This window comes from Tachypleus tridentatus, chromosome 8 (genome assembly GCF_004210375.1).
Source record: "Tachypleus tridentatus isolate NWPU-2018 chromosome 8, ASM421037v1, whole genome shotgun sequence".
Taxonomy (NCBI): Eukaryota; Metazoa; Arthropoda; class Merostomata; order Xiphosura; family Limulidae; genus Tachypleus; species Tachypleus tridentatus.
This window is the reverse complement of record NC_134832.1, coordinates 122,900,728-122,918,000: the sequence shown is the minus strand read 5'-3', so window position 1 is coordinate 122,918,000 and position 17,273 is coordinate 122,900,728. Positions and strand designations below refer to the sequence as shown.

Here is a 17,273-nt window from a genome sequence, read left to right as displayed (position 1 = left end):
ATTTAAAACGGAATAAAATAAAAACATTGTATAAGGTTACTGCTAATGTGAAAGTAAGGAATTATATTTGTTGTATCTAGATTTTCAGATACACCAAAAATTACTGTATAAGGCTACAATATATATTTTTTAAATTCATAATCCCAGTAAATATAACGCAGAATATTCAGCAGAAGGTCTGGATTTTTCCAAATAAAAAAATGCCAAAATATTTCTTCTCTTGTTTTTTTTTCATCTATACGAATTCTTCTTACACACGAGAAATGTCTCTCAAATTTAAACCAGAAGTGCATTACGCTTCTTAAATGTTTTTTGTTAATTTAATTCATAGCAATCTAGAATAGATTTGTTTGTTTGTTTATTTTGGAATTTCGCACAAAGCTACTCGAGGGCTATCTGTGCTAGCCGTCCCTAATTTAGCAGTGTAAGACTAGAGGGAAGGCAACTAGTCATCACCACCCACCGCCAACTCTTGGGCTACTCTTTTACCAACGAATAGTGGGATTGACCGTCACATTATAACGCCCACACGGCTGGGAGGGCGAGCATGTTTGGCGCGACCGGGATGCGAACCCGCGACCCTCAGATTACGAGTCGCACGCCTTAACACGCTTGGCCATGCCGGGCCACATCTTGAATAGAAAGTAATTGAAAAGTTTGCAGTCAGAGTATATCTTGTAAAATAACACAATCTCAACAACAAAAGCTGTAACAATTTTTATGTCAGCCGACTTATGCTAAATTCGCTATATGAATTTCAAAATTTTGTTTCACAGTGGAATGCTGTTTAAACCGCTGAAGCTATATTATGTTGCACTGCACCAGTTCTACAAAATAACTGTACTTACTAAAGTCAGGTACTGTTGAAATAACACTTTGATTGTTATTTTAAGAAAAATAAAATAAAAATATAATATGTATGAGATTTTTTCTGATGTTCATGGTACACAAATGTTTAGAGTGAAGATCCATCTTGTGTGATCAAAGGCAGAAAAGTGATATTATACACACTTGAATACATTTATGCACTACAATAGAGTCATGAAAAATTATTTCTACTTTGCGTTATTCAAGTGAAGAAACACTCCAATGATTTGCGTAGGTTTAATTTATCGATTTATTGAACGAAATACTATTTTTCTTCTTTTAAAATCACCATTTTAGTTGTGACAGATTAAATCATTCAAGTTTCTATCATTTGAATACCAATGGATGTTTACTTCTTGACGCGACACAATTGAATAACTCCTTCTTGTTACAGAGTTACCCTATACACATTCTTGAGGTGTTCCAACAACTCCTGTTTTTCTTCTTCTGGAAGAAAAGCAGCTCGTGCAGCGTTGAAATTCTGTAAATAAACAAATCAAAAAATTCTAACGTTTTACAAATGATACGTTTAAAGTTCTTTAATTACTTTAAATTTCAATTCTTTTATTTTCTAAGCTCCCGATTTGTCAAACATTGATATTTAACAATAGATGATGCCGAGGGTTAAAATCTATGATAACTCACGACTCGTGCTAAATGAACTTCGTTCAGCCCCATGCATTTCAAAAAGGTCATACTCGTCATTCAACGTTGTGCCTGTTACTGTAGGCCCGTCCCTGCTGATAGAGAACTTTGCATTGCTCTCTGCATACCTGAAAATATTTAAAACATCATAGACTATACTTATCATACTCAGAATGTTCGGTAAGCCAATCATGGTTGAGGATATCACATATATATGTACATTAAGTAGTGTATATTCAAATGAAAATGTGGTTAAGAGAAAAATATTTAACTTTACAAAACAATAAAAACATATTTTCACACACACACACACACATATACGGTACTGTGCAAAAGTGTTAGAACAAAGCCAAAAATTAGATTTCAGGCTACCTTCAAACAAGAAGGGAAAGTTTGTTTGTTTTGTTTTTGAATTTCGCGCAAAGCTACTCGAGGGCTATCTGCGCTAGCCGTCCCTAATTTAGCAGTGTAAGACTAGAGGGAAGGCGGCTAGTCATCATCACCTACCGCCAATTCTTAGGCTACTCTTTTACCAACGAATAGTGGGATTGACCGTCACGTTATAACGCCCCTACGGCTAAAAAGGCGAGCGTGTTTGGCACGACGAGGATGCGAACCCGCAACCCTCAGATTACGAGTCGCACGCCTTAACTCACCTGGCCATGCCGGGCCGCCAAGGGAATCGAACCCGTGATTTTAGCGTTGTAAATCCGTAGACATATCCGCTGAACTGGCAGGGGGGCACACGAGGGAAAGTAAATCACGGTTGAAATCAATATTTTATTAATTTTTATATTTAGTACAACAGAATCTCAGTGGAAATATTGGAATTCAGCAAAGTGTTAATATTTTCTGTGTTCTCATTTAGCTTTAACAGCTCCAGGCAGTCTTTCAGGCATTAATACAACACATTTAATCAAAGCGGCCTTTGGGATTTTGCTCCAAATATCTCTAATACACTTTGGAAGTAACTTTTGATTCGTCAAGTTTTTGATCTATCAAATCTCAGATCTGCTCAAACTGGATAAGACTGGGACTCTCTTGGGTCATAAAATCATCTGAATGACTCCAGCAGCTTCTTTCTTAGATAAGTAATTTCTGCTAGGTTGAATGAGTGTTTAGGGTCATTATCTTCTTGGTAGTAGAATCCTTTACCAATAATATACGCAAACCATTGGGTATACCATGAAACATCAGTATCAGATGGTACTTGCGCCGGCCTGTAATTACGTCTAATTTACAAATATCCCCTTCACTTTTCTCCTTTCTCTTAGGGAGTTGACAGCGACCACGGAACAGTGATCATTTTTTTATCATTTTGAGGGAGACTGGTCGTGATCGATGCCACCTGACCCGCGTGCCTCGAGGGAAGCTGGACCAAGTCAACTGGCCCTCTTTCACTGTTTTCTTAGAACTTAATCCTGCCATCGTCTGTAAGCCATTGATAGACAACTGCACGGCAGCATTGACTGACTGTATTATTTAGGCCTGCCGTCGTCTGTAAGCCATTGATAGACGACTGCATGGCAGCAGTGACTGAATGTATAATCCAGTGACTGACTGTATTATCTATTGACTGACTGTATTATCTAGGCAGCTGCTCAATGTATTCCTAAATTCTAGACACGATTATCATGGCATACTTATCCGTGGCGAAATCCTGGCTGCCAAATGGCACGAAAGGCACAAAAAACGGGCCCGGAGGATTCAACAACAAGCCGTAATACCTTTCATAGGTATCCCACATTTTCAAACCGCATCACTTTCCAGCGGACCCATACACATGCTCGGCAGGTAAGACATCAAAGCCATAAGAAATCTTGTATTGAGTTCACAACTAACATCTCTTCTATCATCAGTTCCGAAGTCATATGGGACAAGATTCGAAAGGTCAGTGGGCAGTATACTTCCGTTCGCCTTCCTCGCGGTCTTTCTCTCCGATGGTCATGTAGTTGCTGATTCCCAGGGCATCTCAGCGATAGTTTTTTTTTGTGCATCTAGTACTTCTGCTTCATTCCCCACCTTCTTGGTTATCAAGAGACTGGTAGAGTGATCGTCTCTTTTCTTTCGGGCTGATCATCTCTATGACTACAATTGTCTCTTTACACTGGAAGAACTCAAGCTTCATTTCTCTGGCAGTATATCAGTTGGACCTGATGATATCTCTCTTGCTATTCTTCTGGTTATTTTTAGCCAGATCTGGCAAGAGAATGCTTTTCCTGATGCTTGGCGCTAGGCTATTCTCCTCTCTTTTTCTAAGCCTGGGAAGGATCCAAAGATTCCTTCAGACTTCTGTCCAATTGCTTTGATGAGCTGTCTCTGTAAGATCTTAGGCATGATGCTTAATGCTTGTCTTGTTTGATCAACCAAATTCTTGCCGAACCAGTAAGAATGACAAAATATTCTTTTGTCCTATCACTTTTGCACAGTACTGTATAATATACTATCTTTTAGATGTATGTATGTTTTAAGTACTTAACATGTTAAAGAAAGCATTGTTTATGCTTGATGGTAAACACTATTTAACCTTTAAAATAACGAGGTTTCTCTAACCTTTCTAGCAAGTGAAACCTAGTACACGTACAACTAACCATCGTTTATGATTCAGAACCGTCAAATATACAACGAAATAAATCTATTGATAATATATACACCAATAATAAGCCGTACTATTAAATACGTTCAAAGCAAGGAAATTGCCGTTTTATGAAAGTTTTTCTCAACAATATGTAATTACAGAATGGTTATGTCCAGTGGGATCTATTATTATCAAATTTAACGATAGGAAATGTTTGTTCAAAAAAAATTGTTGGTAACATAAATATTGATAGAATGTTAAACCTGTCTATAAGATGCCTTATGATAGGATGCGTTTGGCCAGTGAGAGTTACTCGTTCAACATGCATTTAATCATGGGTTATTTTGCGATAGTACTTTTAAATCTACCTAATGATGGGATGTTTCTAGGTAAGTATGTAATACTTTTAAACCCACCTAATAATAGGATGCTTCTAGGTAAGTATGTAATACTTTTAAACCCACCTAACAATAGGATGTTTCTAGGTAAGTATGTAATACTTTTAAACCTACCTAATGATAGGATGTTTCTAGGTAAGTATGTAGTACTTTTAAACCTACCTAATAATAGGATGTTTCTAGGTAAGTATGTAATACTTTTAAACCTACCTAATAATAGGATGTTTCTAGGTAAGTATGTAATACTTTTAAACCCACCTAATAATAGGATGTTTCTAGGTAAGTATGTAATACTTTTAAACCCACCTAATGATAGGGTGTTTCTAGGTAAGTATGTAGTACTTTTAAACCTACCTAATAATAGGATGTTTCTCAGTAGTGAGTGCTACTGATCCAGTCAGATAACTAGAGTACGGACATGCCTCAAGATGAATGCCAAGATTCAGAACCTGGTTATATATTTCTTCGTCATCTGTACAGTGGTAGCCATGTCCAATTCTTTCCGCTCGCAACTCACGGATGGCCCGAGCCACATTAGCAGCTGGTCCTGCTTCTCCGGCGTGTGCGGTTCGATGAATCCCTAAACGTTCTGCTTTCTTAATTGTTACAAAAAAATATATAAATTTTAAGACATCTACTTCAGATGTCAAATCCTTTGTATTGATCAAGAATAAAATTTGTTCTAAAAGTTCAGGATTAATATATATTTTAGTTTGTTTGTTTTTGAATTTCGCGAACAGCTACAGGAGGGCTATCTGTATTAGCCGTCCCTAATTTAGTAGTGTAAGATTAGAGGGAAGGCAACTAGTCATCACCACCCACCGCCAACCTTTTTGTGTAACTTTGTGGTTATTAACAAACAGTAATATAAAAATGTATAAATAACTAGTTATTTTCAGAAGAATGGGTTATCTGTGTCAACTAACAGAAACTCGTCTAACGGGGTGCTGTTTGTTTTGAGTTTCGCGCAAAGCTACCGGAAGTTTGTCTGTGCTAGCAGTGTAAGAGTAGAGGAATGGTAAGTGGTCATTACCACCCACCCCGAACAATGGGGTTACTCTCTTACCAACGAATAGTGAGATTGACCGTCACATTATAACGTCTGAAAGGGCGAATATTTAGTGGCATGGCGATTCGAACCCGGGACCCTTAAATTACGAATGCAGCGCTCTCACCACCTAGCCATGCCGATTCACGAGTGGTTGTGCTATGTTTGTGTAGCATTCATACCTTATTATAAGGAGCTGTTTAAAAAGTGGATATCTAAAAATATTTTCCCTGAAATACTACATAGAAAAATTGTTCAGATTGTGGTCTTTAGTCACACTTGAGTTGTTGCATCAAATGTATCCAACATACAAAGCTCAAACTTTTCATAAATGTTAATGATATAAACTATAATGTTTTTATATATTAAAAGTTACATCAATAAGGATATAATCAAATCTTCAGGTACAGTTCGAGAGAACGACGTGTTCATGTTGTGAGGAGAACACTTTTGTTCAAAATTCTGTTATGTTATAAAGAAATGGCTATTGTACATACCATAGTTATTCCTATAATTATCTTAATTGAAAATACTCAATATGTGAATTATTTTAATGGATTTTTGTTAGTATACCTCAATCACCACTTTTGGCATTGAGATCTAGTTGTATTTCAACACAACAGATGACGCTACACTATTTATTATTTCGGTCGCTTGGATTTCTAGCCAACGCATCATTGCTATGTTATGGAAAGATGGTATTAAAATTAACTCAGGCATAAAGTGCACAGCAGACTACCTAACAGTTGTTGGGTACATTTGAAATCAATGTTGATAAATTGTTAACAAGATTTAACAATAATTTATTATCATATTAACTAAAAATAAAATGTTTTAAAACTACTTTCAGTTTTGGTAACTCGTTTGTTTATGAATTTAGCAATGCAAGGCTAGAGAGAAGACAGCTAGTCATCACTACCCAATGCCAACTATTGGGCTACTCTTTTACTTACGAATAGTGGGATTGACCGTAAATTGTAACGCCCCCACGGATGAAAGCGCAAGCATGTTTGGTGTGACAGGGATTTCAACCTACGACCCTCAGATTACGAGTCGCGTACCTTAACCTTCTGGCCATGTCTGGTCTAAATAAGTGCATATTTTGTATTTATGACAAAGCTACTAAGCCTAATTGCCACGTGCCCTAATTTTAATGTAGTAGTCAAAGGAAGACTGTTATTCAGCAACACTGTATTATTCAGATTACACGATAAAAAAATAAGTCTTACTTTTATAACTTACCCACGGCCTAGAGTGGGGTGATATTTTATTGTATCATACGCATTTGATCTCGGCTCGTCAAGTCTGATATCCAGAGCTTTGCCACAGGATGTACCTGAGCCTCAGGTTAAATTTTTATAGGTTGTAAATATACACAGTCATGTGAAAAAATTAGGATACCCTATGAAAGCCTGTGTATTTTTGTAACATTTTTGGATATATAGATATTTAATCTCAATTGTAACAATACTGAGAGATTATAAGAATATAACTAAACAATTAAAACTGAAGAAAATATTTTCAAGATCTTCTGTAAATGTAATTTTACAAATATGCATATTCTAACTGAGGAAAAAGTTAAAACTCTCCAACATTTATTCCCACTTAAAATGGATCAACTCACACACAGGTGTATCACAGAAGGTGCACATGATTAGAAGATCGTTACTCAGCATTTTGAATGAGGCTTGCCCTATTTAAACCTCAGACATTTTGTTTTGTGTGTTCCTGACTGTTGAAGTGAGAGTGATTACCATGGTGATAGCAAAAGAGCTGTCTGAGGCCTTCAGAAAGAAAGTTGTAGCAGCTTATGAGTCTGGTAAGGGATTTAAAAAGATCCCAATAGATTTTGAAATCAGCCACTCCACTGTCCGGAAAATATTCAACAAGTGGAGGGCTTTCGAAACAGCTGCCAACATGCCCAGGTCTGGTCGTCCAAGCAAGTTCACCCCAAGAGCAGACAGCAGGATGCTAAAAGAGGTCTCCAAACACCCTAACGTGCCATCACGGGACCTACAGCAGGCTCTTGCTACTGTTGATGTGAAAGTGCACGCCTCTACAATCAGAAAGAGACTGCACAAGTTGAACTTGTATGGGAGGTGTGTAAAGAGGAAACCTTTGCTCTCTAAGAGAACCATTAAAACCAGGCTGAAGTTTGCCAGAGAGAATGTAGACAAAGAATTGAATTATTTGTCCAAAATTGAATTATTTGGACATCAGAACAGAGGACATGTTTGGCGTAAACCGAATACAGCATTCCATTGAAAGAACCTCATACCAACTGTGAAGCATGGAGGTGGAAGTGTCATGGTTTGGAGCTGCTTTGCTGCAGCATGACCTGGACAACTCACAGTCACAGAATCTACCATGAATTCTACTGTGTATCAAAAGGTGCTTGAAGATCATGTGAGACCATCTGTAAGAAAATTAAAGCTGAAGCGGAACTGCACCCTACAACACAACAATGACCGAAAACATACCAGTAAATCCAACAAGGATTGGCTGAAAACTAAGAAATGGAGAGTCCTGGAATGGTTGAGTCAAAGCCCAGATCTTAATCCCATTGAGATGCTGTAGGGTGACTTGAAACGGGCTGTACATGCAAGAAACCCCTCAAACATCTCAAAGATACTCCTCAAAAAAGAGGAGTGAGGCAAGCTTTCTTCAGACCGATGTCAGAGACTGGTAGATGGCTACAAGAAGCATCTCACTGCAGTTATTTCAGCCAAAGGGGGTAACACTAGCTATTAGGGGGTAAGGTGTCCTAACTTTTTCCTCAGTTAGAATACGCATTTTTGTAGAATTACATTTACAGAAGATCTTGAAAAGTCTTTTCTTCAGTTTTAATTGTTTAGTTATATTCCTATAATCTCTCAGTATTGTTGAAATTGAGATTAAATATCTATATATTCAAATATGTTACAAAAATACACAGGCTTCTATTGGGTGTCCTAATTTTTTCACATGACTGTATATCTATATAATTATTCGGGAAAGGCGTAGGATCTTTTGTGCCTATGATCCAAATATTCTTAATTCAGCCCTGTAACTAAGTCTTGAAAATGTTGTTACTGAAGTTTCGGAAATAAATGAGAACTTATTCACTCAGAATTATTAAATTTTATTTAGAACTTTTTATCGACTAAACTTTGTTAGGCCCGGCATGGCCAGGTAGGTTAAGGCGTTCGGCCAGTAATCTGAGTTTTTCAGGCTTAAATCCTCGTCACATCAAACATGCTCGCCTTTTCAGTCTTAAGGGCATTATAAAGTTACGATCGATCCCACTATTCGTTAGTAAAAGAGTAGCCCCAGAGTTGGCGGTGGGTGGAGATGACAAGCTGCCTTCCCTCTAGTCTTGCACTGATAAATTAGGGACGGATAGCGCAGATAGCCCTCATGTAACTTTGTGCGAAATTAAAACCAAACCAAAACAAAACTTTGTTTTACCTGAAATACTTCGATTGTCTTCACTGTTATACTTTCTTTGTTATCAGTTTCAATTTCTCCAGCCTCGTCCCCAGCAATGTCGATGCCAACTACTCCCTGAAGCTTGAATTCCACACATAGTGAAAGTACGTCTTCATCCCAGACTGCAATTTATTTGAATTGCCTGTTTGTAAATTTCTAAAAACTTAAGGTTAACAATAGCATAACTACTTATAACGATAAGTTTAGATTATCATAAACTTGCATATTAAGAACGAAGTACGTTAAGTATTGTTTTCAAAAGGTAAACATTTAAAAATACTTCCGAATCCTTTTATACAGATAATTGATATTCTTTCGAGGTTAAGATAAAAAAAATTACTCTTTTTTCTTCTGTCACCATCGGGACGCGATTTCGAATCCCCTCAGTGAATATGCTTGCTCTTTCAGCTATGGGAGCGTTATAATGTGACGGCCAATCCCACTCTTTGTAGGTAAAAAGTAGTCAAAGAATTGGTGATGGGTGGTGTTGGCTAACTGCCCTCCTTGTAATCCATATCACTTCTAAATTAAGAAGGGCTAACACAAATAGTCCACGTGTAGATTGGCGGGAAATTCAAAAGTTTAATGAAATATTTATTGAATCGCAGGGGCTGGGAAAAGTGCGGTTTACTTTGGCCCTCATGAAGCATTATAAATATATTTAATAGAAGTTGTGTATCAACGTACGGGAGAAAACAAGAAGTCAATATGGACCTGACCCTCAGGGGTGTTTATACCCGACAAGAGAGAGAAAGAGAATGATGTTTAAAATGTAAATCACCCCAGAAGAGCCATTGATTTTCAATAGTCAATAAAAAAGACAAATTAAATCTGGCACTTTGGTCTCGATAAAATGATTCAACTATATAAAGGGCTATTAGCGTATAGCCGGCCCTAATTTCAAACTGATAGACTAGAGGGACGACTGTTAGTCTATGGTACCTAACATCAGCTATTAGTCTAGCATAGCCTGACCGACGAGGTGCATATGATTATTACCCTTTTGGCGCATTCACGGCTAAAGTGCGTAGAGCAAGTTTTGCAGCAACAGAAAGCGAACCAAGAGCTCTCGAATTCACGACCCGAGAACGTACAACCTTCGGAAAGTTATAAAAATCTAACACGTTATAATATCTGATATCATTTGAACAAAGAAACAAATTATGAAGATAGTCTTCTAATGTCATGAGAATTTTTGTGTTATTAATATGAGTAAGGTGTTAAATAAAGCTCACTGGACTGTCCAACCATGCAACACAGAATCACTCGAGCCTTGATATTGAAGTCTTTTTCTCCTCTTCGTAGTCCTTTCAAAACCTTTTCCACCACCTTCTTCGGTGTTACTGCCTTGTCGTCATCAGGAGAAACGACTTGATCTGGAGGAAGACCATGGGTGTTGGAACAGAGATGAGGTGAAAAACGAGTTTCAAAGTAACAGACACCTTGGTGAGCTTGGTCTTCACAAAGTTCAAAGGCTACTCTCTCTAATGCTTCAGGGTCACCTCTGAAAAGCAAAATGAAAACAATATATGAACTTTATAAGTTATTATCGGGTATGAATAATGGCTAAAGCTTTTATATTTTAAACCAAAAATTTTCACTCCCTTCCATTCTTTATTTCTTATTATTTTAACGCTAGAAAGTTTTAACTCCGAAGTAATAACACATCCCCTTCGACTCCAAAACATTCACTGTCACACTCCTGGTGCCGTAAATAGCCCAGTGGTTTGTGTGCACGAATTGTGAATCTTAAGGTTCATGTTTCGCGACTCGTTACCGAGAAAACATGACCTGCACTTTGAGGCCGTGGGTGCATTGGAAGAGTGAGGGTTAAATCTTATTAATCGGTCTGATAAGAGTAGTCCAAGAGCTAACGGTGCACAGTTTGACTAAATGTCTTCCCTGTAGCTATTCTCATCAGTGAGTCAGGGATAAATCTACAAACTACGTCGCTAAAATCCTGGGTTTGATTCCCCGCAGTGAACTGAACGCATATAGCCCAATAGACTTTTATGTAGCATTGCGCTAAAACAAGCAAACCTCGTGTGTGATTAATCATCTATTTAATGTGCAATATTATTTTCAGCAATGTTGGTTTACTTATTATTAGGCACAAAGGTACACAATAGGTTATGTGTGCTTTTCCCGCCACTGGTATCGAAACATGATTTCTAGCATTTTAAGTCCAAAGACGTACCACTGTGCCACTGGTAGCACATACGGTTCGTTCAATCACCCACAATAATTAATTTATTTGGCACTAAGATAGTACAATAAGAATAATTAAATTACAAAAAAAATCAAAATACAAAGCTTTGTTTGTTTTCGTTTGAATTTCGCGCAAAGCTACTCGAGGGCTATCTGCGCTAGCCGTCCCTAATTTAGCATTGTAAAACTAGAGGGAAGGCAGCTAGCCATCACCACCCACCGCCAACTCTTGGGCTACTCTTTTAACAACGAATAGTGGGATTTACCGTCACATTATAACGCCTCCACGGCTGAAAGGGCGGGCATGTTTGGTGCGACCGGGATTCGAACCCGCGACCCTCGGATTACGAGTCGAACGCCTTAACACGCTTGGCCATGCCGGGCCAAATTCAAAGCAAGAAGCGGAAGATGGAAACTAAAACTCGTTGCCAGAAATTTGGAGATTTTAATGAATAATAAATTATAATACTCTTTTACTTTAACAATTATCAAATTGTAATTATTTCATTATGTGGAAAATCGTCAAGAAAGTCGAAAGAATAAATAAAATATGTAAGTTTTAAACATTAAAGTTACATTTTCTCACATCAGAATTTATTGTGGTCATTAGGAGTCATTAATTAAATAAACTATGCCTTCTCCCAGAATATTTGTACTCTACAATTAAATATTCAGAGCAGTGAATTGTAATACGGGAATTCTAGATGCATTTGACCAGAGGACTTGGTTTGGCTTGGATTTCGCGCAAAGCTACACGAAGGGTATCTTCGCTCGTCGTCTTTAATTTAGCATTGTAGCGCTAGAGGGAAGGCAGGTAGTCATCACCACCTACCGCTAACTCTTGGGCTACTCTTTTATCAACAACTAGTGGAATTAACAGTCACATTATAACTCCTCACCGTTGAAATGGCGAGCATGTTTGGTTGGAAAGATATTGGAACCCGCGTTCCTGAGGTTGGGAGTTGAGTGCTCTAATAATTGGTCACACCAAGCCTTAATCAAAACTGTGTTATATATATATATATATATATGCAATAAATAATATGATTTGTCGAAAAATTGATTATATATCTCTAATTGAGGTGTAACATTAATTAAAAACCAAAAAAAAAACGAATCACTACAAATATTTTTGTGATTAGGTACCTTATGTTTAACAACATGATATAAAAGTTGAGCAATGGCTTTAGAATTTTAAAACTTGTAGTCGTTGTTATCGTCTTTAAAATTAATACAAACATCAACAATTCTTAGAATTAAAAAAATATATTTAAACTCACTCTTGGAGAGAACCAGATAGAAAAAAAAACAGAAAAAGTAAGAGAAAATCTTACATGATTGTTGGCATAAAAATCTGATATGGTTTCAGACATTCTGCAAGTGTTGAAGGCCTACGTATTCTTACAGTATTTTCTAATTCTGCCAATGTCTTGCATCCTAAGTCAATACCCTTTTTTCTGTAGGAATAAAAATAAAGTACAAATAATTTACTATTGCTAGACCCGAAATATGATTACATTTTTCTGTAACGATATTTAATAATGTCTTTAAAAGCTACATGAATAAAATCTCCAAAAATCCAAAGAAAATCCTTTAATTTATAGTACATAGAAACAATGTTATTTCTTACATTTTTATTCTTGTTGGAGACATAACGGTCTTTTCGGATATTTACAATCGCTAGACTCTGATGATAAATGCCCTTGAATAACTAAAGGAATGGTTATATGGGCACATACTGTTAAACAACTTCGAAAGTTGGTTTTTTCACATATGCACAGAATTGCAACCAAATTATGGCTACATTTCGGCATTTATATGGTCCAGAAATCAATCGACCAGCCTACTTCTATTACGTAAATATGTTTATCTGTGGGGTAGGGAACTATATAAAGTGTTTAGTTAGTGTAAGTCTGCACTCACACCAAACACAGACACTCACATACATATATATATATATGTGTGTGTGTATGTGTGTCTGTGTATGTGTCCATGTGCTTTTATTCGTCGTCTCTTACGTGTTCTATTCAGATCATTTTTTTTCAATTTTATCACAAAATACATATAAGAACAATTTAATATTTTACCATAAAGTAATTTAAACTCACTGAGCCAGTTCCCAGATCGTAGTTAGTCTGAGGCTTCCATCCAGATGAAGGTGTAATTCGATCTAAAGATAAATAAATAAGTGTTTGTAATAGGATAAGATGGTGATCAAGGAAAATATTTAGTTTTTACTATTAAAGTAAACAAAGAAGGACCATTTCATCCAATGCGCAAAAGAGGCAGTTGCCAAGGGACCAACGCGCATTCGTAGTATAATAATAATTAATAGAACATGGAGTGTATAAACATAATTTTAAAGTAGTTTCAAACATATTTTCCCTTTTCATTTGCTTATTTTTTTATCACTTGTAATTTTTGTTTATCAAATTTCATGGTATTTTCAAGCAAGAGTAAGCAAGGGAGGCTGTATGTACTAGTTTATAATTTGCCCAGGGCCCACCAGTACCTCAACGCGGTATTGAAACAATGTTAGAGTCTTTGGCATGTGGTTCTTGAGTTATAGCACGCGATTGTGAGAAATAACTTAAGCGACCATAAAAAAAATTTCTTTAACTTTTCGCGCTGACAGAAGCTTTCAACCTGGAACAAAATCGTCTGATGATAAGTGCATAAATACTTCTCTTTAATTTAAGATTTAACAGATAACCGATAAACAAATATAATTTTAAGCAAATTATATTTGGCCTAAATATAAATATTTTTTCTATATAAATATCACTTATAAAGGATAATATAAAATGAATACTATAGAAGTTATTTTATATTTGAAAAGCTTTATAGGTAAGACTATTTTCGACCTGAACATATGCTTATTCACACATGGGTTTAGCAGCCACTCATTTCTAATTTTGAGCTCCATTGACTAGAATCTTGTACCCGTCAATCAACTAACTATTTGGTCATACCCTGTCCAAGTAACAGTTTTTATCGGAAAAGCCACATAATTTAAGTCAGTAATCGTAAAAAGTTACTTTTATTCAAAAATAATAATTTAACAAAAATGTTCACGATGTTAAAAAAAACATGTAGGTTCAAAAAGAGAATGAAAAGCAAGAATAAAGAAACATTAAAACCCAAACGCTTTATTGAGATACACGTCTTGATGGGCTTTGTCCTTTATGAATAAATCTTGGTGTATATATACGATAACGAAATATAATGTTGAACGGACGTATTACAATGTAATGTCGCTGAAGACAGAAAATAAACGTGATGCAATTATTTAGAAAGTAAATTCATTCACAAACTGAAGGACAAAAAGTTTGGAATTGGAATTTTCAACCTGAGTAGCATCTTGTACACATGTGAGCTTAAGTGAAAGCCCATAATAGCCTCAGGAATAATAAATCAATTATTAATTAAAGGTCTACCAAGAGTGGAAACCTAGCAGTTTTATTTTAGTCCTCCACCCAATGTTAAGCTGTAAGTTTGCAGATCTATAATGCTACACACAGTGTTTCGATATCCATGGTGGGCAGGAATAGCACATTGTGTAGATTTTCGCTCAGCAACAACCAAAACAATATATTTTATCAATATCTTCCCAAATGAACAGGCCCAGCATGACCAGGTGGTTAAGGTACTCGCTTCGTAGTCTGAGAGTCGTGGGCTCGAATCCCCGTCGCACAAAACACGCTCGCCATTTCGCCCGTGAGGGACATTATAATGTTACGGTCAATCTCACTATTCATTGGTAAAAGAGTAGCCCAAGAGTTGGCGGTGGGTGGTGATGACTAGCTGCCTTCCCTCTAGTCTTACACTGCTAAAATAGGGACGGCTAGCGGAGATATCTCTCGTGTAGCTTTGTACGAAATTCAAAAACAAACAAAGAAACAAAATTACTCGCCAGAATCTATCAACCTACTCCCAAGTCTTATTATATGCCTAAACTAGCGCAACGTCCGCTTCATATATATATATATATACTCTGCACAAGAAAGGTATCGTTGGGACTGCAGACGGAAGAATACTGTGAAAGAACAACAGTGATAAAGTTTGTCATTTGTTCTGTACGCTTGTTTGGAAAAGTTACTTATTTACTTAGATGAAAATTCGTTGAAATAGTAAATTTTTGATTCACTATATAAACACGTATATAGTAATTTAGATTGCTTTATAAGTACCAAAAGGTTTAAATTTGCTCAACCGATATATGTGAAACATCATTGTTAATCTTCAGAAATTTTGAAGGTGATTTTAAACTATTTTTATGGCCGCCATTTTGTCTCATCACGTTCCATACTATTACGTATTATCATAATTAATGGTGTACTGTATAAGACAAATAATTTCACGGACAAGAAAGTTTAGTAGAAAATTAAGTCCAATTAAATATAACAAAAACTAATATCTATTTTATTGTTAGTTTTTATATTAATTACGTTAGACAAGTGTACACATACACATACAAATATATATATATTACCACTTATATCATTCGACCCACTTTGCTGATGATAACCATTGCTTTCTAAACAGGTGAAAACATACCCTAGATCTTGGTAACTTGTCACGGTTGAAGTGGCTGAAGTCGATCATTTTCACACTCTCAGCTATAAACTTCATCAAACCTATAAAGAAAACAGGGTCAGTATGAACAACTATATATTTATAATCTCGATGGACTCTAGGCGGATTATAACACATTACTGCATGATGTCGTATAGTACTCACGTTGATAACATCGAACTACGTATGTATGACATCATTGTAATATTGATAAACGGCACTGAATTTAGAAACTGATATCATTCTTCAAGCTGATAATATCTGATATAACGAAAATATCTCCTGGCACACATGTTTATCATAGTAATTGTATACAAATGTATTTTTTATTTTATCCGCTTGTATCAATAAAATACACTGCAGCGGTGGACACAAGCTATGAACCTTCAATCTTCAAGCTACTTAATCAGTTTGTTATTTCGATAATAGTAGTTCAAAATGATAGTGTAATTTCTTCATGTCAAAAAATGTTTTTTCTTCAGTTTCTGGTGAAAAAATTGTGTAATTTTTAAATACTAAATAAAAAAAATACATACTCTGTTTTTCTGATATTAGAAGATAAAATAGCATAATATTCACATATCTCACAAGGACTCGTTCACATTTTTCTGGCCTAATCGAAATTGTTTCACTGAAAGGAATTGGTTTGTTTTGAATTTCACACAAAGCTACTCGAGGGCTATTTGCGCTAACTGTCCCTAATTTAGCAGTGTAAGACTAGAGGGAAGACAATTAGTTACGTGGCATTTACTAAAACATCGAAAGCAGCTCTCTCACCTTTGTCCACGTACACATGTAAACATGACCATGTGTGCTGCGTTGGCCGAAAATCGTTTATATTGTGGATTTTTAACATTATTGAATCAGGATTTACTTTCATCAGAGAATCCATGAATCAACGTGAAAGTGTATCAATATTGCATGTACAAAGAGGTGAAACAGTAAATCCAAACAATCTAATTATGAAAAACTATCATCCTTTTCAAACGCAGCTGGAATTTATGTCACGTTTATATAAAAACCTTTAAGCTATTGCTGCCTTACATGGACAACAATCACTCCATTAATGCGGCAAGATGTTGGTGACTGACTGCCTTCTCTAACCTAAATTCCGTTGTTGAAGAGGAAATTCAGAGATTGGGAAAAGATTAATATTGCCTGACCCACTAGACCATTTCTTCTAGAAAACTAAAAATGGACAATACTGCACAAAATTTTATTAAATATACATAGAGCTGAGTAATATTAAAATGATTCTGGAGCCTCACCATGCCATAACAGTTCGTTCACTATGTTTGATCCTACGCATCTTGACTATTGCTTTAGAGTGTAGTTTATATAGCAAATATACGTCATTTATTACTTACATAACCCATTGAGTGTACAAGGATGCCACTGGCTGTTCGAGTAGATAAGGCCCGGTATGGCCAGATGGTTAAGGGACTCGGCTCGCAATCTGAGGGTCACGGGTTTAAATCCCCGTCAC

General features: G+C 36.3%; 1 pseudogene across 1 annotated transcript; it reads right to left on the bottom strand.

Moving 5' to 3' along the window:
• Positions 1-1,099: 1,099 nt before the first annotated feature.
• Positions 1,100-15,948, bottom strand: LOC143223378 (adenosine deaminase-like; annotated as a pseudogene). The gene is made up of 8 exons (XR_013012883.1): positions 15,770-15,948; positions 13,321-13,382; positions 12,547-12,669; positions 10,240-10,508; positions 8,984-9,126; positions 4,843-5,084; positions 1,513-1,640; positions 1,100-1,348 (listed from the first exon to the last, which is right to left on the bottom strand). The product of XR_013012883.1 is annotated as an adenosine deaminase-like (transcript).
• Between the last annotated feature and the right edge of the window lie 1,325 nt (positions 15,949-17,273).